The 27,746-nt window shown below is 40.7% G+C and overlaps 1 protein-coding gene across 2 annotated transcripts in view; it reads right to left on the bottom strand.

Moving 5' to 3' along the window:
- Positions 1-27,746, bottom strand: part of FHIP1A (FHF complex subunit HOOK interacting protein 1A) — a 230,493-nt gene that overhangs the window by 154,970 nt on the left and 47,777 nt on the right. For both annotated transcript variants that reach the window (XM_081304753.1, XM_081304754.1), the window contains exon 2: positions 7,016-7,140. The gene's annotated coding sequence lies outside the window, so the exon portion shown is untranslated. The remainder of the gene's footprint in view (positions 1-7,015; positions 7,141-27,746) is intronic.

Here is a 27,746-nt window from a genome sequence, read left to right on the forward strand (position 1 = left end):
GCCCCAGGATTGGCTGGGCTTGTTCAACAGCAAGGTGGATAAGGAAGGGCTGCCTGCCAGGTGACTGGTGGAACCGGGCTGGGCTGGTGAATGCAGAGGACTGTCATGATCAGATTTACCACTGGGGAGAGCAATACTCCAGCCATAAAATAAAGAAGTGAATGGAAAAAGGACACCAATTACAGTAAAGGAAGTATGAGATGACGGAGGACTGGACTAGAATTCTTATGATGGATTGCAGAGAAGTGAAGTATAGTTTGAAGAGAGTTAGTTCACAGGCAAACTCAAGAAACCCAACCACATGCAGCAAGAGGAAGAGAGTGGTGAAAAAGGGTAATACTGGGCTTCTGGCCTTGGCAACTGAGAATGGCAGGCAGCAGAGCACAACAACGGGGACCACACATGCTGTGGAAACCGCCTGCTTACCCATCTCTGCCAACTAAGAGTTTGGGGACCTGGGTAAATTACTTGTGATCTATGTGCTTCAGGTTCCTCATCTGTGGAATAATGGCAAAAATAACAGAATCTGTCTCAAAGGGTTTTGTGATCGATGCAGGAAAGCTCACAGAATGGTATCTGGCACGCAGGAAATACCTGTGGTTAATGGCAGGTGAGGATGCCATTTGCCGAGACAGGGAGCACAATGGGAAGCATAGATTCCAGGGGAGAAGAATGACAAGTTCAGTTTCAGGTCTGTTAACCTGACCTGACTATGGGACATCCAGTAGACCACTGTGGGAGTTAGGTGCACCCATACAAACAGTGGTGTCAAGGTGACATCTGGCAGACAGAAGAAGCTGGCCTGTGGGAAGAACAGGCAAGTGAGATGTGGGGCAAGAAAAGGACTGGGAGAACCACAGTGTGGCTCAGTGACACAGCACAGGCTTCACAGCTGTGAGTCCCCAGTTCAGACCCCAGCATCAAAGGAAAAAGGCCTGGGAACTTCCTCCACTCATAAGAGACTATGGAAAAGGACGGAGGAGACAGAAGACGAGAGGAAGACCCACAAACAAGTGTGCTGACAAAGAAGGACCATAAAAACTAAAGGAAAAACCAAAGACATGAATGACATTGAGATGAAGGAATGGGCCATCATTCATAGGGAACAAACTTAGAGCCCAGAAAATAAAAGGCAGGGGCAAAAAAAAATACATCTCAATAAAAAGTGGTATTCCCTAGAACCCATGTTTAAAGTTTATATTTTATGAATTACAAGAATTGCATGTGAAATCTCCAAGTTCACAAGGGTCAGAATGCTCTATTAGTGAGTGAACTGTCTCACCAAAGAGGATAAGCCTCAGAAAAATATATAGTAATCTGAATAGATAAGAAAAAATCCTATTTTTCAAAGAAAGAAATCAGAACACAACTTGGCTTCAGTAAAAAGAATCCAAACTGCGGTTTACAAATGAAGTTCTGGCCTCAAGCTTTTAGTTACTAATCCCCCAAAAAGCCATTTTAAATCATATTAACTTGAGACTTGAAAGAAACTGAGAGATACCCATCTAATCTAGTTCCTAGATATGAGAACTATTTTGGAGAGCTTGTTGAAATGCAGGTACCCCAGTCTACCTAAGGCCTATGGAATCAGACTATCAGACTCTTCCTAGGAAAAAGTCAGGAGAAATTCACTGCTTCTTGAAATGTTTTTAAACAAACTCACCAGGGGATTCCTGTGCACACAAAATTTGAGAACCCCTAATCTACTTGCTCAGGGGATCAAAAGCTAGAGAAAAAAGAATGATCTAAAGGAAAAGCACGAGGAAGCTAAAGAATACACCAGGAACAGTTGTCAAACTTCAACAGGCATCAGAATCACCTGGAGGGCTTGTCATACACGCGCTTCTGAGCTCCACCATCAGAGTTTCTGACTGTGTCCCAAAATTTACATTTCTCACAAGTTCCCAGATGAGGCTGAGGCCACTTCTCTAGGGACCACACTTTGAGAACCTCTGTCTTGACAAGAGCTATTCAAGGGTCTCAGGGCTGGGGTTGTGTCTCAGCTCTCAGAGTGTGGCCCTCTAAACTTAAAGACAGAGATGAGGCAAGCTATTTCAGAAATGATGTTAAAAATTAATAGAAAATATAACAACACATATAAATTATTTACACACACACACACACACACATATACCCACACATACACACACATACATATACTTTCTGATCAATTAGAAAAGACAAAAATCTAGCATCAAGACTGGTTTGGAACAAATGTCTTCTGAGTTAATAATAAAAAAGGATACCCAAAAATGACTGTGGTCATCTAAACTAAGAATGAAATTATAAGGGTTATGAGATAAGCAGAGTCAAAAATGACTGAATAAACAAAATTACTAAATCTGCAAAAGAAAGTATATTATTAAGTCTATGAAAGTAGGTTTTTAAGTCGATGAAATTGTGAAAAGAACTATACAAAATGAACAAATTTCATATTTACACGGTTATGTAGCTGGTTTAACTACTGGACCCTAAGTCATGTGGGGGCCATTCTTTCATATTTAATCAGAAAACCTGGTCCCCAACCAGTCTTGAGGCTGGACTGTCACTCTAAACCACCTCTGGAAAAAGTCTCGCAGGGGTTCCACAAAGCCAGCGGTGCACAGAGGAGCACACGCTGGGCCCCGCCTCTGCACGAGGCACATTCCCAGGCACATTCCCAGCATCCAGGAGAAAGAGGGTGCTGGTGCTGCTGTAACCACTGTGCTTCTCTCATGGGGACGGCTCCTAACCCTGCAACAGTACATTAGACACGAAACTCCCAACAGCTCCGAAAATCTGCAGTTGCCTCCACCTCCCTGCTATTTGTGGCACATCCCAAATTCATAGCGATGCATTCCACACAGCATCTCCTCAGGACCGTCACTCATACTGTATCACACTGTCTCCACCCTTCAGGCTCCATTTTCAAAGCCATTTCCACTTGTGGTTCTTGCTGCGCTACCTCCAGTATCCACTATCATTTCCTCCAAGACAGTAACAGGCCTGACATTAGAGCCTGTCATTATCCAAGCTGCAACTATGGGCACCTCTGCTGCCCCCTCTCTCCCTGTTCCCCCCCTCCTTCCTTCCTTCCCTCCCTCCCTCCCTCCCTCCTTCCTTCCTTCCTTTCATCGGAGGATGAAAATCAGGGCCATCACTTTACCAGCCCCAGTCCTTTTTATTTTTTAATTTTGAAACAGGGTCTCAGGGCTAGGGTTGTGTCTCAGCTGTAGAGCGTTCACCCAGCACATGTGAGGCATTGGGTTCGATTCTCAGCACCACATATAAATAAATTAATTAAACAAAGGTATTGTGTCCATCTACAACTAAAAAAATTTAATTAAAAAAAAAAAAGAGGGCTGGGTTGTGTCTCAGCGGTAGAGTGCTCACCCAGTACATGCTAGGCGCTGAGTTCAGCACCACATAAAAATAAATAAATAAAATAAAGGTATTGTGTCCAACTAAAAATAATTTTTAAAAAAAATAGAGTCTTGCTGAGTTGCTGAGGTTGGATTTTAAACTTGTAATCCTCTTGCCTGAACCTAAATCAGGGATTATAAGCATGGGTCCCCACCAGTTTCCCACTACCTCCTTGGTATCCCTGACCTGGCTTTCCCCTTCATTGTGTACATTTTCTTTTACATCCTTTGCACCACATTCCCAACACCCTCCTGCCTGTCCCAACATAACTTAATTTTTAAGGGCACAATATTTGGGTTGTGACCTTTTTAAAACCAGTGTATCATCAGATCAACACACACAAACTTTCTGGAACTAAGAGGTAAAAACGCATTTTAAACAGCTTGTGCCATGAAGACATGTGAATGGTTTGAAACTGCAGACTTTTGCCCCAAGAATCATTATTGGCTGTTCTTTACCATCAAAATGTTGATTCTGCTTAGGGCCTTGAAACAAATGCTCCCTAAAACTGTCACTAGTCAGAGTTCACTGGGAAAAGATCTATAACAGGGTGTATATATACACACACACACACACACACACACACACACACACACAAACACACACACACACACACACACACACACCCCTACTTTAAGACCAAACCTCAGAGTTCAACAGAATCAACCCCAAATTTAATTTGGGATTAAATTACCTGGCCAGTTGCAATGGTGCACACCTATAATCCCAGCAGCTCTGGAGGCACAGACAGGAGGATCACAAGTTCAAAGCCAGCCTCAGCAACTTGGTGAGGCCCTAAGCAACTTAGTAAGACCCTGTCTCAAAATTAAAAAAAAAAAAAAATTAAAAGAGCTGGGCATGTGGCTCAGTGGTTGAGCATCCCTGGGTTCAATCCCCCATAACAAAAATAAATAAATAAAAAGTGTCATGACCCACCATATAACTAAGATAAAACTTAATGCCATACCTAGTTATAGTCATTAAATCTCAGTCTAAGGTGAGCTTCAAATTTGTGCAATACCGTTTTATTTCTGATATGCCTTCTTAATTAGAAACAGAGGAATTCATGGGAATTTCTGCATAGACATACTATAGATATTTATAATTATCTGCTTTTCTTTTCCTTATCCTAAACTGTCTTTGAAGGTATTAACTTCTCTTTAACAAATAGTGTTAGGAAAACGGCATTTTTATATGTAAAAGCATGAGTTGTACCCTCAACTTATACCATACACAAAAATTGCCTCAAAATGGATCTCAGAAATAGAACAATAAAACTCTCAGAAGAAAACATACAGAGAAAGCTTTGTGACACTGGATTTGATAATAATTTGTTCAATATGACACCAAAAGTACAACCAACAAGTAAAAGTAAGTAAATTGGGGCTGGGGTTGTAGCTTAGTGGTACACCACTTGCCTCACACGCAAGAGGCCCTGGGTTCGATCCTCAGCACCACATAAAAACAAATTTAAAAAAAAGATATTGTGTCCATCTACAACTAAAAATAAAAATTTAAAAAATTAGTAAATTGGACTATATCAAAATTTTAAAACTCTAAAAAAAAAAAACGTAAAACTTCTGTGCATCAGAGGATGCAAGTAATGGATTGCAAAGGCAACTTATGCGACAGGAGGACATCTATGCAAACCATATATCTGATAAGGGAAATATCCACATAGAAAACTCAACAATAACAACAAAAAGATTTTTTTAAATGTTAAAGAACTTGAACAGATATTAAATGACCAACAAACAGATCAAAAAATATTCAACACCATAAAGCATTGGGGAAATGAAAACGAAAACCTCAAGTTATCACCCATGCCCATGAGATGATGTCTACTGTCAAGTAAAGAGAAAACAACAAGTATTGGCAAAGACATGGAGAAACTGGGACTCTTCTGCACTGTTGGTGGGAAAATAAAATGGTACAGCTGCTTTGGAAAACAGGACAGAGAGTCCCCAAAAACCAAAACCATATGATCCAGCAATTCTCTTCTAGATACCCAGAAGAAATGACAGTGGGGACTCAAAGACCTATTTGTACATCCATATTCATAGCAGCATTATTCACCACAACCAAAGGGTGGAAGAGACCCATATGCCCAGGGATGGATAAATGGGTAAACAAAATGTAATATACAGGGGCTGGGGTTGTAACCCAGGAGCAGAGCATTTGTCTAGCAAATGTGAGGCACTGGGTTTGATCCTCAGCACCACATAAAAATCAGTAAATAAATAAAATAAAGATTTTAATGGGCTGGGGATGTGGCTCAAGCGGTAGCGCGCTCACCTGGCATGCGTGCGGCCCGGGTTCGATCCTCAGCACCACATACCAACAAAGATGTTGTGTCCACCGAGAACTAAAAAATAAATATTAAAAATTCTCTCTCTCTCTCTCTCTCTCTCCTCTCTCACTCTCTCTTTAAAAAAAAAAAAAGATTTTAAAAAGAATGCTTTTTTTTTTTTTAAAGGTATACACTTACAATGGAATATTATTTGGCCTTAAAAAGAAAGGAAATCCTGACACATGCTATAACATGTGGACCTATACTAAGTGAAATGAGCCAGACACAGAAAGAGAAATACTATAAGAGGTATCTAGAATAGTTAAATTCCTAGAGACCAGAGAGTTGAATGTCAGTTCTGCTGATTTTACTGCCCCAAAGGTGTCAATCTTTAGGGATTTCTTACTTATACAATGCTAATTCCCAAGTCCTGGCTTCCATTCTAATTCTGACACAATAGATAGGAGCCAAGTAACCTGAATTTCCTTCTTTTTTGGGGGGGGGGTGCTAGGAAATGAACCCAGGACCTTGCTCATACTAAGCATGCTCCCTACCACTAAAGCTATACCCCCAAACCTGTAATTTGAAATTTTTAATGTGAATTTTTAACAAGTACTCTCATTATACTTGGAGAAACACTGCAAAATACCCATGGGGGATCATTTAAAAGAGGCAAATTATAAAGCCTTAAAGGCATACGTCTAAGGGAGTTTAGCTCTCATCCTGTTTGGCCTGAGTAGCCCAGGAATCTTTCTACAACATTGGCAGAGAGAGAGACTGGACTGCCTGACTTTAATAAGAAAGAATATCAACATTTATGCACTCAAATAAGTATGCCTCTATAGACTACACAACATAATCACTTATTTTAATAACATTATCAGTGTTTAAAACTCTGGCTCACTCTTAGAACTAATTTTGGGTAGAGGGTGTACGCCCTCCAGTACTCATTCAAATTACAAAAAGAACCCTGGCTTCCCTGCTCTCACTACTGCCTTCTTGGTTCTGATCAAATCAGAGTGCCCCATGCATCGCCCTACCTGTAAATGATTTGAGACTATTTCCGGGAAACCCCCTTACAGGGCTGAAAGATGCCTCCACAGAAAACAGGGTGCTTAAGAGGATGCTCCCAGAGGACCAAGAGGCACCTCCCAAAGAAATGTTTTCAAAATGCTTTGAGTAGAACGTCGATGTCAGGCCCTCCAAAACACTGTTTTGAACATGATGATGTTCACTCAGATGTGAAAGTGCAAGCAGGATTCTTTTCAAGTATATCACTGAATATTCCAGACTCACGTTGGTGTGTAATAAAGGCAGGCGTACCCGTGACGGCTCCCTTCAAGAGCCCCCGGCTGGGTGCTGTCTGTTGACTTCCCTCCTCAGAGGAGTGTGGAAGACCTCCCCAACATCTGCTCTCACAGGAACCCACAGAAGGTGACTTTCAGAATCTACAGAAAGAAATAAAAAAGTCCCACGATCATTAATTAAATGAAAAGACCCAGTCCACGGTTCCCCATTTCCCTCTCCCCTCCCATTTTTCACTGTTTGTTGTGCATTGAGTCAATTCTCTCCACACCACCTTTGCCTTCATCGTAAGAAATAAGTGAAAAGCAAATCTTTATTTACAAATCTGAATGCTAGCCAAAAATGAGAAAACCCTGCTGGGTAGGGGAAAGTAACATCTTCTAACAGATGTCAAGTAATTATGTGTTTCTCTCAGAAGAAAATAAAAAATGTGAAACTAAATGAATTCACATCCATGGATGGACAGCATCACATGCAGAGGAGAATGACAATATAAAATAGCGAACAAGTGGCCACAATGACTTTATAAACTACTTTCCAAAAACAGGCAATGCTCCCAAAATATTCCCTGATACCTCTGACCTCTCTAGACACCGATGGTTGAAAATGTGGTTTTTGGCCACCCCAATGGCATTTGATTTGAGACAGGCACCTCACATCATTGGGCCTAGCTGGCAAGCCCAGTTTCACAACACAAACCCACATCTTCATCCTCAGTGAACAACCAGAAAAACATGAGTTTGAGGAGAAGCAAGCTGGGAAATCACCCTGCCTGAGAGAAATGCGGTGAGCCAAAGCTAGAAGGGTCTAGGCCAGAAACAGGAACATCTAAAATACCTCACCCCAAAGGAGGTGCGAGAGGCAGAAGCTAACGTAAATGCGAAGCTAAATCAGAAGGATTCACCATCACGATGGGTGGAAGCTAGAGAAAACTTCCAACAGCTAGAGGAGACTACACTACACCTATAGCATGCCACACTTACTTCTGAAAACTGGAATCCACTGAATGCCAGAGGGACGGTCAAGTAAATTTGCCACTAGCACACAATTTACTTAATCACAATTCTGTCTGCTATGAATAAATTTTACAAGTTTATAAAAAAAATGAGAAAACGTCATTTATAACAAAAAGAGGAAAGAAAAAGCAGAGTACAACAGGGTAATTACATATAATTACAACCATTTCTGCAAAAGCAAAACAAGATGTGATTTCTTTCGATAGAGTTATAAATATTAGGTGAAATATTGCCCCATCCTTTCTACAGGTTAAGGTGGGCAATATAAATCTGATCTTATAGAACAAATGAGCCATTCTGGATGGCATAATTTTTCTGCCCTGGTCCAATGAAGACAGTTCCACAGGAGTCACCAGAAGAGGTGGTGTGTGTAGCATGTACACGTTTAACCTATAGATGGCTACAAAAGCATAGAATGTGATAAATTTGATTAGGACAAATGTCTCATGAAAGAGCAGAAGAGAATGGGGACACAATGTGACCTTCATCTTCCAAACTGCACAGCAGTGGCACTGACTGGGCATGAGAAGAGTGGGGTGTGAAAAGGATGACCCCAATCAGCCTTCTTCACTGTCAGCAATCAATTGCTTATCAAACACCTGGAAACCAGCAAGAGCACCTCCTGATCAACTGTCTGAGCAATGAATTTCGAGAGGATTTGAAAGTAACAGAATTGTATTGCTTCCAGAACCCCACGAACAGTTCTATCACAGGTACTGGAAAGACACTGGTCTTCTGCCACCTCTTGGCAATTCCAGATCACTTCAGATGCCTCTCGGGTGATTTCAAGGCTTTCCTTGTTCTGTGACTCAGGACTTATGAAAGGACGCCCCTAATTCCAGAGAAGCACTTCTCCCATCTCCATGCCCATCCCCGTATACCCTCCTCTTGTGCTCCACATTGTTAGTCATCGCACACATGCACTTTTACTTGGGTCACAAGACATGGCTGTGGATCACTGAGGGCTTTATCAGGTGCCACTCAGATGTTACCGCCACAATCCTGCCAGCAGTGATGCTTCCCATCATCAAAGGAAGCCGGGTCCTTTCACAGTATTGTACAGAATGACATGGAAAGCAAGGTTAAACGGAATGCATGTAAGCTGAAGGGGCTTTCTTAAAACTCACTGGGTCTTGACAATTCTCTTGGTCACAATCTCATTTAAAAACAAAATATGTCACCTGCCAGAAAGTGGGGGCAGTGGAGTTGAGGGGAGAGGGTGGCAGTTAACAGGTCAGTTACACTCAGCTGTCTCCCCAGGTAAGTGCTTGCCTTCTAATACAATGTAATAAAATCAGATTCAGATTCACAGTCCTTCTGTGTAATAACCATGTCACATCCCTAATTTCAACAGAGGAACAAAATTTAAAGCTCATTTCCAAATGGCATAAATTCAGAATTTAGACCTCAAGGGTGCCAAGTGCAGAAATCTGCTGAGGCAGAGAGTGCAAAAAGGCAAGGAAAAACCACCAAGTGAACTCTGTGGTGGGGGGGTACATGCTACCATCCCCATCAGGGATTGCTCCCTGTGTGGAGAATCCCATGCAGGGGTGCCAGCACAGGAGGTGTGGATATATCCATGGCACTGTGTTAACAAACCCAAGACATAATCAAGTGCTTTCCTGGAGGCTGATGAATAATCCAACCAACAAGAGGGAAGTGTCAGACCACTCAACAAGTTTTCAAATACATGAGGTAGACCAGCTAATTACTGAATAATTCCATTCTTTAAAAGGGCTGAACTGGCACAGGTGACACATCATATTCACATGTGGAAATCTGCAGAGAACAGAGCATTCTGCAGAGGCTCAATCTCTGCTGACTCTGTTCAAGGACTCTATTAATAACTTAGAATCCTAACACGGCTGGACCCAACTGGATCACTGAAATCCAGACCCTAAATTCTACAGATGATAAAACTGAAGCACAGGGAGGATCAGTGATCCACGTCCAACCAAGTAGATGGAAAATGGTGAAGACATTCAGGGTTCAGGACGGCTCTGCAGCCTCAAGAATCAAGCTCCCATGCTGGAGGGCAAGGAGAGCAAGGAAGGCAAGAGGCAAGAGACAAGCAAGGGAGCGAGCACACCAGAAACCCCCCTACTTATTGGGGAGAAGCCATTCATAGAACATCCCACGCAAATAAGGCAAGGGGTCAGGTTCCAGGGGGTTGAGTCTAGCTTCCTGATGTCTTGTGGTCAGTAGACTGATTGACATTGTGGCAAGTCACGCCCATCTCAGGTCAGAGTGAGAGTAAAGAGCACACACGACAGGCCAGTCCTCCCATATGAGCAGAGCTCACACACAGCCCATGGATGACTCGCAATACTTTATCATATGCTAAATACGATATTTGATAATACCAATCTTCCAACTATTGTAGCCTTACTATGTTAGGTTTTCATCTCTTTTTCAGAATTGTCCTATTTATTTTTTTCAAGTGAATACAAAATCAGCTTGTTTAGTCCGCCACAAATAACCTGTTTTTATTTTTTACTGGCTTTAAACCTATGGATTAATTTAGACAGAACTGACATCTTTGTATCTAAGACTATGACAGCTCTTCTAATTTTTTCATGTATTGTTTGTGACCCTAAGGAACATTTTTAAATGGCTTCACACACAGCATGCATATTTCTTAAATTCTTAGATATTTTATCTTTTTATATGCTAATGGTCTTTTCTTGTATTAAACCTTCTAATCATTCATTGTTAGTATATATAAAAGCTATGAATGTAGATACATTATTTGTTATCCATGCACATTTACAAGTTATCTTATTCTTAATAATTAGTTTTTCTCTTGATTCTCTTGGATATTCTAATTGCCTACTGCATTATTTGACAACAATCAACTCCTTTCTGATTTTTATGCCTTTATAATTTTGTTCTCTTTCCCAGCTGCACTGACTTGTGATTCCAAAACACCATTAGTAGTGAAAAGTATGGATATCTCTATTTTTGTCCTGATTTAATGGCAGTGTTCTCAAACTTCCTCTTAAGCTTGAGATGGTTTGGGGATTGAGATGAAAGTACCTTACTTTGCTAGGATATATTCCTAGTACATTTTGAGGGGTTTTTTTTAAAAAAAAAATCAATAATAGACATTGAGTTTTCTCAAATGCCTTTTATATTAAAGTGGTTGTTTTTTTCTACTTATATTTAATAAAATGATGAATATCATTAGTAAATTTCACACTATTGAATCTTCTTGCATTCTAAAATATCAGCCTCAGCTGTCATGGTGTTTTACTCTTTTAATGTGTGCCAAGTACGTATTAAACATGATATCTGGCTCAATTTGCTAGGCAGCCCTACAAGATGGGTGCTCTCCCCTGCCCGCTCTGCCCTTCGCTCCAGCCATTGCATCTCCTCACTGTTCCGGTCTTGCTTTCACCTCCAAGAATGTTCAGGGCCTACAATGCATGCCATTCCCTGAGTCCTACATCCTCAGACATCCCCAATTCATCCCTTTTCTCTGTTTCTGCCTCACATGTGACCTAACTACAGAGACCTTTCCTGTCGACCTCAAATAAAACAGAAACTGCCCTCCATCTGGTCACTCTCAGCCCTGACCCTGTTTTTGCTTGTAGCACCTGTCACCACCTGACATAAATTCACAGATGGAATGAATGTGCAATATTTAATTTCTATTCCATTTAACCCAAAGAATGTAAGCTCCATGAGAGGAGAGATTTGAGAGGAGAGATTCTGCCTGCCTTACTCATCAGGGGATTCTCAATACCAACAACAGGCCTGGATCATGGAAAGTACTTAATATTTGTTAAATGGATAAATGGGAGGGGGGGATGAATGAATGAATACCCATCTTATACACAAGAAAACTGAAGCTTAAAGAGATGACATAAAATCTCAGTGGCAGAGCCAAAATAGGAACTCCAGTCTAACTTTCAATTCCTCATCCTTAACCATCAAAACAAATGACAGGCAATTTTAGATCACAAAAAAAGCTCAAATAATCTTCTGAACAGTAAAGCACAAGTAAATGACACCACTGTATGGAAGTCAGAGGAAAACTGTGTAGACAGTCTTTGCACAAAGTGAGTGAAAAATTCAGAAGACAGTTTGTAAGGAATTCCTTGGCATTTCGGGAATTACATTAAGTTACCCCTCCTTTTTCAATCCACCAGCCCCACGGCAAGCAGTGTGGGGATCCATCCATGCGATGGATCCTTAAATATTCAGAAGATAAAATCGGATGCTTCAGGACCAAATGGAAATAAATGTGTTTACCACCAGCATTGACAGACACATACTAGAAGTGCCACTCCCCGGGGGACAAGCTCTAGGGGAAACACACATGAAGGACCTAACTTGAAAACACGATTAGGAAAGACAGTGGAATGAATCTGACATCACTTTCCTATGTTCATATATGAATACAGCACAGTGAATCTCACCATCGTGTACATCCACAAGACTGGGGTCCTGATTAGAATAAAGTTATACTCCACATGTGTATAATATGTCAAAATACACTCTACTGTCATGTATATCTAAAAAGAACAAATAAAAAAAATTCTAAATTGAATTTTTTTGTTTGTTTCAACAGACAAGTTACAATTAGGTATTCTTCATCAATAGGATACATTCTTTCTTCAAACCAACCTTAAGCTAAAAACGAAATTTCATAAATCTCCACGTAGGACATTAAGCGGCATCTTTAATTGGTTTAATCAAACTCTACATTTTAGACCCGCATGGCGGACCCACCATTGCAATGTGTCACACTTCCTCCCATCCTTGTAAAGCATAATGAACAACGACTGAGCTAGTGAGGCAGAACTAAACGTTTTGAACCTGTGTATTTCAAAAGCAAAGCCCCATTTGTGTTATTTCTAAACAGTAAATAATCATCTTCCAACATTTCACTATCAAATTACAGCCGTTTTCCACACACTATAGAGGAAAGCCACAAAAGGACTCTCCTAACAGTTCGTTCTATTACTGCTCATAACCTTCTAACTATTTCTCCTCATTGGCTTCTATTCAAAGGTAAATGGAAGGCAGTAAAATTTATGGAAAATATATTCAACTGTTTAAAATACATCAACCAAAAGGAAAAAGATTTTAGAGCTGTATTATGAATTGTGAAATTACATTGCTTTCACTAAGTCTTCAGTTTCAATGATGGGTAACAAAACTGACAGGTCAGATTCCAAAACACCTCCCACTCCGAGTCTGACTCTTTCATCTCAAATTCTCACCGTGGTCAAAGCCAGAGTAAACACCTGTCCCTCATATTTTTACACAGCATCACTTTGTATGCTGCAAATACAGGCTTTCACACCAAGGAGGAAGCAAATTCCAGGGCACTGGGCAAATTTCCACCTCTTGAACCACTCTGTTGATTGTTCCCTTGACTTTCTTGGCTGTCAAGACAGTTGGAGGAGGGAAGAGGAAACATATTCTTCTGTAAAACTGTGAGGTGTCATCAGGTAAGTTTGCCTTAAAACTCTGCACACAAGACAGGTCAAAATAAGTCTCAGGGGCTGGGGTTGTGGCTCAGCGGTGGAGCACTCGCCAACGTTGGAGACCCCAGGTTCGATTCTCAGCACCACATAGAAATAAATAAGTGAAATAAAAGGTGTTGTGTCCAACTACAACTAAAAAAATAAAATATTTTTAAAAATAAAAAATAAGTAAAACTCAGGTCTCAGGTTTTAACTTCAGCTATGAAAATTATATTCTTGCACTTGACTCAAATGTTGCAAGATTTTAATATAATAAGATTATGAAAGTGAAAGTCAACTTAAATCAAGTTTTACAGTTCATGAGCCATGAAAGACACTTAAAGAAGAATTTTTTAGAATAAAATTTTAAAGATACCATACTTAGCCAGGTGCAGTGGCACACGCCTGTAATCCCAGCGGCATGGAAGGCTAAGGCAGGAGGATCTCAAGTTCAAAGCTAGCCTCAGCAACTTAACAAGGCCCTAAAAAACATCTCAACAAGACCCTGTCTCAAAAGAGGGTCTTAAAAGGGTCAAGGATGTGGTTTACTGGTTAAACTCTCCTGGGTTCAACCCCTGGTACCACCACCAATAAAAAAGAAAATATCACAGTTTATCAAATTAGGGGTGGTGTGACAGTTGTACCAATTCAGCAATACCTTAGAGTAGGGAAGTAAGGGAGTCTAAAGAATATTAACTTTCTTTTTTTTGAAGGGAGGCTAGAGTCTTAAAATTTAAAAAAAAAAAAACAGATTAGCATTAAGAAAACTTACCTTAATAAAACTCAACTCAGTACAGGAAAGGGATTTATTTATTTTGCTTAATACTATTCCATTTTATTTAATCCTGTCTCTAAGAGTTCTAAAAGATGTTTATACACGTTAATACCTCATTTACCAGAACAAGAGGGAAAGGCACTGCCACTGTCATTTACATGCATGGAACAGAGAGAACAAGTGACTTTCAGGAAACTTCTAAGCAATGAAGTCAGGAAGTACACCCTTAATTGGCATAGGCTTTTTGGTGGAGGAGAGAGGTGAAACAACCAACCAAACCGGAAATATATGCAATATTAAGATTGACTTACGTAAGCCAAGCAGATTTGGAGTTGATTGTGCAACGGTCACGCCACAGACTCACAGGAAACATAGACTTGACAGAATCCCAGTTTATACTCCAACATTCAAAAATACCTTTTTTATTCAAGCCCTAATGTGATGCATGTCCTATAATCCAAACAAACAGACTCGCCTGGGCTCAGCCACTTAGGTTTATATCTGCCCCTGAAATCACGGATGCAAAAAATATATATATTCCAAAGCATAAAGTGGTTGGCAAAATTCCAACTTCCACATGCAATCCTGAACACAGAAAGCACGGAGACAACCAAGTAAGACAAGCTGCTCTAAAAAGCACAGCAAGAAGGAAAGATTCCACCTCATCCCGAGGCAGGCTCAACAAGGAGAGTATGAAAAACAATCCCCAATAGTCACAGGACCTCTATTAGAATTTGTCTACATGATCCCCTCCCCAGGAGGCTCTGATCCCTGAAGGCAAAGAGGCAGCTTTAAATTACCCTGGCCTATCAGCCATAGAATTCAATGAAATGAACCAAATGTTGAGTCAATTAACCTTTCTTAAATTCTCCTTGACAAAATAAATAAATAAATAAATATCATGTGTTTATGAGAAATTTTCTTGAAAAAAAAAAATTTGTTTTGGTGCTGGGGAGGGGACCCAGGGCTTTGCAAATACTGGGCAAGCTCTCTACCTACCACTGAACTACACCCTCAGCCCTTGATTTAAAAAAAAAAAAAAAAAAAATCATGGCCTGAATACCCATTAAAAACCAAATAACAGGAAAATAACTTTTTTTAATCATGAAGACAAAGCTATTATTAAGTCAGACCATAACTTTGTGGTAATATGTTTTTCCAATAAACAATTAGCCTTGAAATTACACAAGTATTTCCTAACTCTGTATCTGTCTGCCCAGACAGGTAAGACTTCAACCTCAAATGCCCACTGTAGTTTCTGGGTCTGCTGATTGGCATGTTGTTGCCAAGATTTCCTTTTTTTTTAGATGGGGTCTGTGTTACTGAGGCTAGGCTTTGAACCCCTAGGCTCTTACTCAGCTTCCTAAGCAGCTGAATTTACTTTCTTTATTTAGGTGCAAATAGATTCTATAATACTAGATTCCACCACAGGAAGCATAAATTTGGACTCCTGTTTTGGTTTTGTTTGTTTTCTTCTTGGAAAAAACTGCACTAAAGTCAAAAATAGTTTGATGCCAGGAAAAATCCAGAGTTAGAAGAAAATTCAGGGAAATCCAGAGGTCTGCTCTGCTTCAGGCTCTCTCCTAAGCCTTGAAACTTCCTCTGTTCTGTTCCCAAGAAACATTAAGGGCCACCCCTCCAGGTTAGGACCGACTGGTACACAGTCCTAGAACTCCTAAGCCAAACATCTGCCCAGTATCCCCTAATCTCCTCTGCATTTCACTCATTGATCCCCAGACATTCAGATTTCCCTGAGATTAAAACAACAAAAACCTCATTCAAGTAAAATGTGATCTTTGGCATCATGCTCTAATTTTGAAAGGTCAAGTCCACACTAGCCAGCATTTGAGTCAACTGGTTAACATCATGCCCACTGTCTCTGCCCCACAAATTAAAATCACAGAGTAAAAATGCAATGTGGACACAGGCCAAAGAAAGGAAAATGAAAACTTCAGTAGAAGGATGCAGAGGGCAAAGATATTATCAATTACCCAGTCAAAACTCATAATCCTGACATCAATGACTAGAAGAACACAGGCTATCACATGATCCATCACTAGACAGACAGTAAGAAAGGAGGGCAGGAAGCCTCTTCTCTTTCTTCTCATTACTGTTCAAGAAACCACAGGTGTAAAACCTTAAAATTAATATAGATATTTTATATCCCTCCCCACATACACAAAAAAGTTTAAATGGCATTAATATGCATATTCCTGATAGAAAGATGGAGTTCCTCTCTCAGAGTTCATTGTCATTATCAAACCTCCGACTTGCTGGCAGAGGAAATCACCACCCACGCTAACTAATACCCACCTGATGGCAGGGAACTGAAATAAATGACTGACATCTCCATGCCCTTTTCAGTGACCTCACTGGAGTGAAAGAGTAATTCAAGTCAGAACAAGAATCTTTATGAGAGGCTTTCTAAGCACACATATGCCTTGTGGAAAATGCTCTGGCCCCAAGCCTCAGCACAAACACCTTTTATATGCCAGCCTGCCTTAAAACACAGCACTTCTTTACTAACTGAATCACAGACATGGCACGCTTGCAAAATAAAAGTAAATGAAATGTCCACATATACAGCTTTCTTTCCTACACTATTAGGCACAAAGCACAAGTGGAATAAGTTAAGACACTGACCTCTGGCTTGAGCACAAATGGAATTACCCTGCCACACATTATTTAAAAATGCAAAGCACAATTCCTGAGTTAATTTGTCACTTGGAGAAAGCACTGTGCTTTTATGATGAGAATTCATTTATGAGAAGCTCTTAGCAGCTTTCCCCTTAACCTTCTCAATTTATCTTACATTTGCTACTCTTCCACAGCAAACTTTTATGTGCAATTTTAAGGCTGTATAATGTAAGTTACAAGGGCACTAGTCTTTGAAACCCAAAGAACAATCTAATGAAAATGAGGTGATGCTACCAGCTGCCAATGGTTTGCACTCTCCTGACCCAACATGCTGAAAAATATGATTCCAAAGGATTTTGTAAGATCTTCATAGAGGACAGAAGAGGGACTGGAGCCAGCTTTTCTTTGACTGAGAAATGGGGAAATCATATCTACATCTACAAAGCTGTGTTTTTTAAAAACCACTAAAATAAAGAACAGCAAAAAAGAAATCCACAATTTTAACATGATCTACTTCCTTTAGAGATAAGAGTGGCTTTAAGCATTCTTGGGAGTAAGCAATCAATCTTTTAGACACAATGAACTTGAGACTTCTCTAGGCATCATCCAAACTGGAGGAGGCTGTTGGTGGTATTGGTAGTGTTTTTTTGCAGTGCTGGAGATGGAACCCAGGTCTTGCACATGCTAAGCACACACTACCACTGAGCTACCCCCTCATACCCAAGCATACTTAGAAGCAACTAGAGCATGAGCCTTGGGGTAATGTCCAAAATGCAATGGGTAAACCTAGTCACACCATTTCCCTCTTTTCTCTAAGCCCCAGTGCCATTGTCAATAAATAGGGAGAATACCCTCCAGCTCTACAGACTCACAGGGTTGAATTTGACAAAAGAAACTATACCTGAAATTACAGCACACACTGGGAAGCAGTACCCAAGTACTGTTCTGTTGATGACAGCAACAAGGGTATGCCCCTCCCAAACACCAAAATCAGAAAGGCAAGACTGCACAAGAACCAGTTCTGCTCTACTTAATGTGTACAGTAACACCTGCGCTGACTAGACTGACTAAAATAGGATCACAGCATCTACTGAAAGCTCTCCCGGTTCGAATGGCTGCAATTTTTATGAAAACTTAAAAGTACTACCCAAAAGCAACTTAAACAATGATTAATCAGGGATAGTACTGGGAAGGGAGAGGCAATAGATCCTTTCTAGAATCTGATAAAAACTACAGAACCCTCCACCTACAAAAAAAAAAAAAAAAATCCATATATTTAAGCAAATCCACCCTCTTCACCCCAAAGTGCTCAGATTAAACTCTGGGCTCACTCATGCCAGGCATGTGTTCTACCCCTCAGCTTCATCCCTAACACAAAGCTTACTTTTCTGATATCAGGGGATCCTGGGTTAGGGATCCCCAGTTGCAGACTGTTGAATGAGTATATAGCCAATCATAAAGACACAAGACAACAAAAAAAGGAATAGGCTCATAATAATAACTAAGTACCTATGGTTACATGTATCATAGGTACCGTGCTTAGAAAATCTTCCATCTCCTAGGACACAAGAAGTTGAAAGGTCTTCAATTCCCAGGCACCTTAGCAGTATTCAGAGGCCATTCATGAGGCCTTCATCCATCGAGCAGAAAATCACTCCCTTTAATAAACAACCAAACAACCAGACATAAGTGTGGTTGCTTCATGAAAGGGGCTTGGGAGTGGCAGTGTAACTGGAAGCCCCATTTAGGAGATTTGTTTTGAAGCTGAAGTAGCTTGAGACTGCACATAAGATTGAAAAATGTATCAAATTTCCAATAGCAAGGTAAGAAGCATGCTGTACTAAGAGCACAGGATAAGGCATCCCAACTCTTGGCACCATCATCATCTGTCACTTTAACATGCAACAGAATCACCCAGAAGGTTTATTAAATCAAATTCCTGGGCTTGGGGGGGGGGGGAATGCTAGGCTTTGGCTCAACCCTCAAAGTTTCTAATTCAGCAGTAGTGGAGTGCAGGCCAAGAAGTCACCTTCTAACAAGTTTTAGGGGACACGAATGGCATTCCTCGGGGGACCATACTTTGAGAGGCACGGATCAGTATGATTAGAGCCTAATTCTTCTAGGACATCCCAACCTCCTAAGCATTCTCATAGTGCCGTCCAGCTGCCACATCAATCATCGAATTTAAAAATGAACCAGGGCTGGGGTTGTGGCTCAGTAATAGAGCACTTGCCTAGCACATGTGAGACACTGGGTTTGATTCTCAGCACCACATATAAATAAATGAATAAAATAAAGTTCCATCAACAACTTAAAAAAATGAACCAATACCACTGTCACCCAGGCCTGCCTCTTACCCACAGTTCCACAAGTGTTGGTTGGGCTGAACATTTGAGACCCGCACTCAGCTTCCTGCTAGCTGGCAGTGTCTGCTGGACACTCACACCAGAGAAATGCAGAGGAAGAAGGTGGAGCAGGTCTGTTTTAACATTCTACCCTCAGGAAGCAATAAACAGCAAATTGGTGCTGGGAGGGTTTACTTCACCTAGGAATCCATCCATGACTCCGGAGCTGTGGTTTCCAGTTGAGCTCCACCAAGGTCCGGACACATCAAGGCTTGGGTGGGAGGGGAGTAGAGAAATGACAGAGGCTTTGGCGTTTCACCTCTATTGCTCTATGAACCAGAAGGTCCGCTTTTCTCTGATTTATAGACTGGGTTAAATTCCATATTTTAATGGTCTTACTTTCCTCTTGCAGCAAAAAAAAATATTTTAAAAACCACTAGATTTGATTATCTCTAAGAATCCATCCATTTCTATGATTCTACTACAACACAAGCAAAGGCTCAGTGAAACATTACAAAGATTAAACTATCAAACTGGCCCAAGGGGCTGGCAAAAGGGTGCACATGGCATCAAGAATGGGTGGCTGGCAGTCAGACCATGTGTCTGGCATGGAGGTCTGGACATCAAGCACTGGAGTGTCCAAACTCACTAGGGCAGCTACTGAGCCTGTGGAAATGGAGTACAATACTGACTAACTCCAGTGTAACTATCTTTACTTAATCCTGCCCATTCATGCAGAAACCCAGGTCTTTTCAGTAGGTGTCACGGTGATACTGTAAGATTCAGAACAAGATGACACATGCTCAGGACAGTTATTGGACAAGGATACTTACTAAACAGTAAAACATTTCTTCATGACATATATTTGTAAGCTACCTGACAAGCTGTGTATGAAGTGCTAGGATCATTAAGTCCACAACTCCATGACAGTAGAAGGGAAAGAACAGGGGGCTTGGAGGTAGGTAGCCACATCTTTTACTAGAAGCTTTTAATTTATAAGCCACCCATGATTAGAGAAGTCAGAATGACCTGTGAGGAGCAAATGAGGAAGCAGGACCTTCTATGTGGAACGTACTCCATTTTTGGGATGTCAAAACCATGTGCACTACCAAAGTGTCCTGTCGTGGTATGGAAGATAGAATTTAATATAAAACAGAAAGGCCGGTGAGGACGTCTGTAAGGCCATTGGGGTCCCATGCACACCAGCACTCCAGCTTGAAACATACACACTGCTACCTTTTTGGCCACTGTGGCAACTACAGGAAGAAAAAATGGTCTTAGTAAATCAGTAGCCTGACTCCAGTCCCCACAGCCGATCTAAACCACTCAGCAAAATCCATTTCTTATAAACTAAAGCAGCCTGAACGTCCCCATGCTCCAGGGACCATGGGGTAGGGAGAGAGTCAGACAGAGAAAGGTGTTATGTATTCATTATTTCATTCAACAAAAGGGTTTTCTGAGCTCCGGTGGCAATGATGAATAACACACAGTCCCAAGTCTCAAGGGGCTTGCAGGGGCCCTGAAAGACCCCACTCTCACCCAAGCACCTGGACCAAACGATTCATACCTAATGGTACAGGGAACTGGGTAAGGGTCTAAAGCCAAGCGAAGCAGCAACTGCAAATACAGTCACCCACCACATAACAGATTTCAGCTGATAACAGACCACATATAGGCAGTGGTCCCTTAGGGTTATAACAGAGCTGAAAAACTCCTATTGCCTAGTGATGTCATGGTCATCATAGTGCAATGAGACACCTGAATAGTGCAATGAGACACCTGCTTTGTGGTGATGGTGGGGTAAACAAACCTCCTGTGCTGGCCGTGGTACAGAAGCAGAGCACACACAATTACGCTCGGTATGTAATACTTGATAACAACTATGTTGCTGGTTTAGTGCTTACTAAACTTTCGTCATTATTTTAGAGTACACTCCTACTTGGTTTGGGGGAGTTGTTTGTTTTTTGTTTTGCACTAGGGATTAACCAAGGGATGTTTAACCACTGAGTTACATCTCTAGTCCTACCTATTTATTCATCTACCTATCTACCCATTTATTTATGAGACAGAGTCTCGCTAAATTGTTGAGGCTGACCTCAAATTTACAATCCTCCTGCCTCATAGTCCCACATCACTGATATTACAGGCATACACCACTGTGCTCACCCTCCTTTTGTGTGTGTGTATGTGTGTGTGTATTCAAGTTAACTGTAAAACAGACTCAGGCAGGTGTTTCTTAAGTATTCCAGAAGAAGGCTCCATGTATGACCCCAAAGACTTCTAGTAGGACAAGATTTGGGAGCCGAAGACAGCGACACTGATAATCCTTACTCCAGGCTAATGTGTGTTGAATCTTTGTTTTGAACAAAAAAGTCTAAAAGGTAAAAATAAAATTTAAAATTAAATTTTTAAGGGCTGAGGTTGTAGCTCAGTGATAGAGTGCTTGCCTAGCATATGTGAGGCACTGGGTTTGATCCTCAGCACCACATAAAGATTAATTTAAAAATAAAGATATTGTGTATATCTATAACTAAAAAATATTTTTAATTAAAATTTTAAAAATATAACTATAGTGCAAATGTTTATATAGTTATACAACATGTTTGTGTTTTAAGCCAAGTGTTATTACAAAGAGTCAAAAAGTCTTAAAAATTTGGGGGCTGGAGATGTGGCTCAAGTGGTAGCGTGCTCGCCTGGCATGCGTGCAGCCCGGGTTCAATCCTCAGCACCACATACAAACATAGATGTTGTGTCCACCGAAAACTAAAAAATAAACATTAAAAAAAATTCTCTCTCTCTCTCTCTCAAAAAAAATTTTTTAAAAATTTTTAAGTTTGCAAAGCAAAGAGTTATAATAAGCTTTGGTTGACTTACTATTAAATAGATGAAGATATTTTTATAAATTTAGCGTAACCTAAGGGAATAGTGTTACAAAGTACACAGTAGATACAGTAATGTCCTCGGCCTTGGCATTCACTGGCCACTTGCCCAAAGCAACTTCCAGTCCTGCAGGCTGTTTATGGTAAGCACCCTGCACAGGTATACCATGCTTTACCTTTTTTAGCATATTTTTACTGTACCTTTTCCATGTTCAAATATACAAATACCTGTCATTGTATTATACTGCCTGCAGTATGAGTACAACAGTGTGCTGTACAAGTTCACAGCCTAGGAGCAGCAGGCTCTCCCACCTAGGTTTGTGTTAGTACACTCTGTGATGTTCACACAATGACAAAATCACCTAAAAACCCACTTCGTAGAAAGTCTCCTTGTCCCTAAGTGACACATGGCTGCAGTCAAACCTATTCTTCAAAATTCCTTAAGTTCTTCATCAAATACTATGTTATCTCTCAGCAAGTGCAAGAGAAACAGTTTTTGCTGACTATTGCAAACACTGTTGTCTGTTAAGGTAAACACCAGAGGAAGCAACGGGCTTGCATTTGGGGGGCCACCCCATGACCCAAAGTGCTCACACCCTGTGAGGAAATTAAATCTCCAAATGAACAGCAGTCTCACCTCTCCCATCTCATGTCACTTCAGGAGTATGCTCACCATATTCAGTTATTTCTTACCCTTTCTTTTTCTTGTAGCCAAGTGCATTCATTGAACTCCCATGAGTAAAAAAATGCACATAATAGGACTTCACTGCAAGCATACTACAGCTCCTTCTTCTGAATGCAAACAGGAAAAGGTTACCTATTAACCCTACAGAAAGAGAATGAATTGACTTTACCAAATTAGCTCCAGTTATCTGAAGAGATAAGAGACATCAGACAGTGAACAGATAAATTCTGGTAGGCAGAAAGAAAAAAAAATCTAGCAAGATCCAGAACACAAAGTACACTCCCAGCAAAGTGTGCTCTGTCAGGGAACAGTGTGAACCCAAGGTGCTCCTCAGGATGAAGCGTGGAGGGGGCGAGAGGGGATTCTTAAGGCATATATTCCAAACCTCTCCCGGTCTCAGGAATCCTCACCTCACACTGCTCATCAGCATCAACCAAAGAAAACTGACTAAGCCAGGTTGGCTGTGGTGTGGTGCACAACTGTAATCCTAGTGACTCGGGAGCCTGGGGCAAGTTCAAGGCCAGTCTTAGCAACTTAGTGAGACTCTGTCTCAAAATAAAAAATATAAAGGGCTGGGGATGTGGCTCAGTAATCAAGCAACCCTGGGTTCAATCCCTGCAACAACAACAAAAAAAAAAATTTTAAAAACCCTCCTGCCTCCTCCTAAACATCTCTTCACCTCCTTCTTATAGGCTTCTGCCCTCTGCATGTCATACTGTTGACTCTGCTGGTCTCCAGAACACCGCCTGCCCTCTCACCAGGTCATCATTATATTCAGGTAGTAGAGTACCCTACTCTCTTGGACTCTCCAAATTCCACTTCTTCTTCATCTGTTTTTTTCCAACTTTCTAATTTTCTAATACTCAGCCTCTAGTTCCCTGGAAGAATAGATGGCATAATTAAATGCAAAAATGCACCAAGGAAAACTGTTTACACTCACTGAATTGTATATATTCATATACACAACTAGACAACTGAGCCCACCTAGTTCCAATTTCCTAGATACAAATGCTTCAGAAATCCTCTCCTCCACCAAAGCCTTAAAACTCCCTCATGGATTTATCTCCCTCCTGCAGTGAATTCCTGCTCTGCTGGGAACTTGCACTTGACTCCATCCACACTTTTCACCATCTTAAATTCTTCAGCTGATCTTGGAAATAAAAAAATTTTTAAGCAGGCAATTTAAAAAAGACTAGTAAACCTGCTCTTGACAGGATTAGATTTAACTAATGAGACAAAATGACAACCGCATGGCTTGCTGCCAAGGTATCATGAGTAGTTTAAGAATCCCATTCAAAACAGGCAAAAGAATCTGAAAGACAGAGTGACCTTCTCTGTATCTTTTTTTTTTTTCTTGCAGTGTGGGGGGGTCTATAATTTATCTTTTGCTAGATTTGCACTGTGTGTGAGGTATGAAACTTTTAAATATCAAGACAGAAGTTTAGAAAGAGACTTTGAATTCAAGATTGAGGAAGAGGTGTTGGTAGGAACTAGAGCAGAGACTGACTAGATGTGAGTAGCTATTTTTATCTGCAGGGAATATGTAATATACATTTTTCCTAAATGGTATGCTCTGAAACGTTTCACTAATAGCTTTTTCAGTCTTAGAGAGAGAGAAAAAATGATAATTTCTTTGCTAAAATTTCTCTCTCACAAATATAGACCTAGTATTAGTAAGACCCTCAACCTAGGACCTCTACAAAGAATTTAATTTAGATGTAGAACATGTTAAAAACTCACCCACATTTTAATGTCAGTATTCACATTATCACAATAAGTTATCCTCAAATATAAAAAAGAAATGCAATTTTTTTAAATAAGTACTTTTTGGTTGTAATTGACACAATACCTGAGGATCGAACCCAGGGACTCACACGTGCTAGGCAAGCGCTCTACCACTGAGCCACAACCCCAGCCCCAAGAAATGCAATTTTTCACCAGTTATCCACAATTTCAAAAAGAAATGTTTGCCTATAGTAGGGGAAAATTAAATTCATAAGATACAAGAAAAATATCAGAAACATTCAAAATAGCTATCTTGACATTCCCTTTATTTCATTTGTCCGTAAAATGAATGATAATCTGTCATGATACCAAAAAAGGTAAAATGCTGAATTTCAGAGTTGTACAAAAGCTCTTCCCTCACCAACCCGGCAGGGGGCAGCTGCAGTTTGGGGCAGCAGCACAAGGGTGTTGGCATGGAGCCACTGGGGCTAGCTGTTTGTTGTAGGTCCTTGCTTTAGAAACCTATTTGCAAACCCAACACTCCCGAGATAAATGAGGGAGATTCACACAGCATTACCTTGAAGAAGCAATTAGAAGAGGCTGAAAAGCTGCAACTAACCCCCCAACCATTTGCTTCTTCACAGTGGGAAGCTGAAGATAATCTTGTTTATTAAACATAAATCACTTGAGGGAGATCTGGCCAAATTCTTAGATAATATTCCAGATGCAACTGCTGCAAAGCCAGGAGCTGCTTACAGATTATTTACCTCCAGCTCAGCAAACAAACTGGACCAGTTTTTCTTGTTGCTTCTAGGAAAGTGACCATTTTAAGCCAATCAAACAATTCAACAGAAGCACTCCTGGGACCCAGGCCTGCTCTATTTTGATCCACCCTCCTCCTCCTCCTCTCAGTAGTGTTAGGTTTCTCCCATACAAGTTTGCTTCCTGCCCTTTCAGTATCTCTTTTAAAATCTTTAGGCAGCAGAAAGCAAACCCTACCAATCAATCTTATCCTCTCACATATTTTTGTAGGATATTTACATTTTGGGGGCTGGGGAAGATAAGAGTCCTTCATAGAGAGTGTGTATGAACTTTTTTTTGACAGGCTCTCACAGAGGTAGCTGTTTCCTAGGGTTCATGTTCATGTGCAGCCGGTGAGCAAGTGGTTTTAAGAGCCACAAGCACAACAGGTCAGCCTCCCTGTGCCACGTTAACAGTGGAATGTTATTAACTTAACACTATCAACTGGTTAGTCAAACAACTAAAGTTTTGAGACTTTCCTCATGACCCTCTTTCTTCTAAAGACCACAGGAAATGCCGATGATTGGATAGGGATCCACTATACCCCAGAAGCAAGAGCTGAACAGATAAAGCAGACAAAAGCCAGTCCCTGCACCCAGACTATAAAACCTCATTTTAGTTTTAAAGTCTACTGTAACAGGATTCCCTGGATTAAATCTCAGACCCCATACATTTCAGTTCTTAATTCCACAAATTCTATGTACTACACACACCCCATACACATCCTCTATTCCACACAGAACTATAACTGTCTTAAGCCCCAACACACCAGTGTAGCCACCTCTCAAGGCACTCGGTGAAGAATTTTCTAGAGCCTGTCCACACCACAAACCTGACCCCGCTATTTTCTCTTCCTCTTGGAGCCAGCATGCTGCCCTTGCTCCCAGGCTTGGCTGCTTCCTCCAAGGCCACAAAACTGGCCAGTGCCAACCCCTTGAGTAGCTAAACCACTGACTGGTGATGTTTGCCTTTGCAGTGCATTTCAAACTTTTGCGGCCTAACAGCAAAATACATCACAGAGCTCGAGCTTTGACTCTTCCACTCAGTGTCTGACTCCGGCAGTACCCTCAGTTTCAGTTTCCTCTCTAGGTTGGGGGTGACAATAATTTTTACCAGGATTGGGAAGACATGTCCCTGGCATACAGCAGGCTCTCAATAAATGTCAGCTATTTTTATGATTATAATATTCATTAAACTCCTACTCTCCTACTGTATTACAACAGGATCTAAATAGGCAAGCTTCAGGACAAATTTGGACTTTCTTTTTTACCCTCAAAATATGTATCTGAGGGCTGGGGTCGTGGCTCAGTGGTAGAGCACTCGCCTAGCATGTGTGAGGCACTGGGTTCTATCCTCAGCACCACATAAAAATAAAGGTATTGTGTCCACTTACAATTAAAAAATATACTTAAAAATACAAACACACACACACACACACTATATATATATATTTGGGTTTTGTTTTTACTATGTTGTTGTTGTTACCAACACATTTGGAGAGAGAGGCATTCTCCATTTTGTTGCCATCTTTACAGCTTCTCCCTAGAATCATCTAAGGTTCTTCTTATGCTACCTATCCAATCACCAACAACAAAAAAGTCCTTAAAAACAAAGGCAAAAAATAAATAAATAGGGCATATTGGGCTTGGCATGGTGGCTCATGCCTTCAGTCCCAGCTACTCTGAAGACTGAGGCAGAATGATCCCTTGAGCCCAAGAGTTTGGGCCCAGCCTGAGAAACATAACAAGACCCCTTCAAGAGCTGGGGATGTGGCTCAAGCAGTAACACGCTTGCCTGGCATGCACGGGGCGCTGGGTTCAATCCTCAACACCACATAAAAATAAAATAAAGATGTTGTGTCCACCAAAAACTAAAAAATAAATATTAAAAAATTCTCTCTCTCTCTCTCTCTCTCTAAAAAAAAAAGACCCCTTCAAAATACACACACACATATAAAACAATAAAAACATTATAGAATTAGGGCAGCATACATTATACTTAAAAGGAGTGGAGCTTTCTGAAAACCACAGCAAGGAACCGGTTATTTTCAAAAAGATTAAGACCTCTGAATCAGCTAAAATGTCCAACCTGTATACAGGTAGGAAGAGGAAAGGAAGAAACTCTGCAGTTTTATGGTCAGGAATAACTTCTTAGACATGGAAAAATTTGTGAGGTTCTTATAAAACACAAAACCTGGACTGGGGCTGTAGCTCAGTGGTAGAGCAACTTGCCCAGCATGTGTGAGGCATGGGTTTGATCCGAAGCACTATATAAAAATAATAAATAAAACAAAGCCATTGAGTCCATCTATAACTAAAAAAAAAAAAAATTAAACACAGAACCCCAATATTCCCTTTCCTGGTCTGACACAAAATGGCAAAGTAAATTGAGTAATGACAGATTCAGAAAATA

This window comes from Spermophilus citellus (genome assembly GCF_964194105.1).
Source record: "Spermophilus citellus genome assembly, chromosome: 8".
Classification (NCBI taxonomy): Eukaryota; Metazoa; Chordata; class Mammalia; order Rodentia; family Sciuridae; genus Spermophilus; species Spermophilus citellus.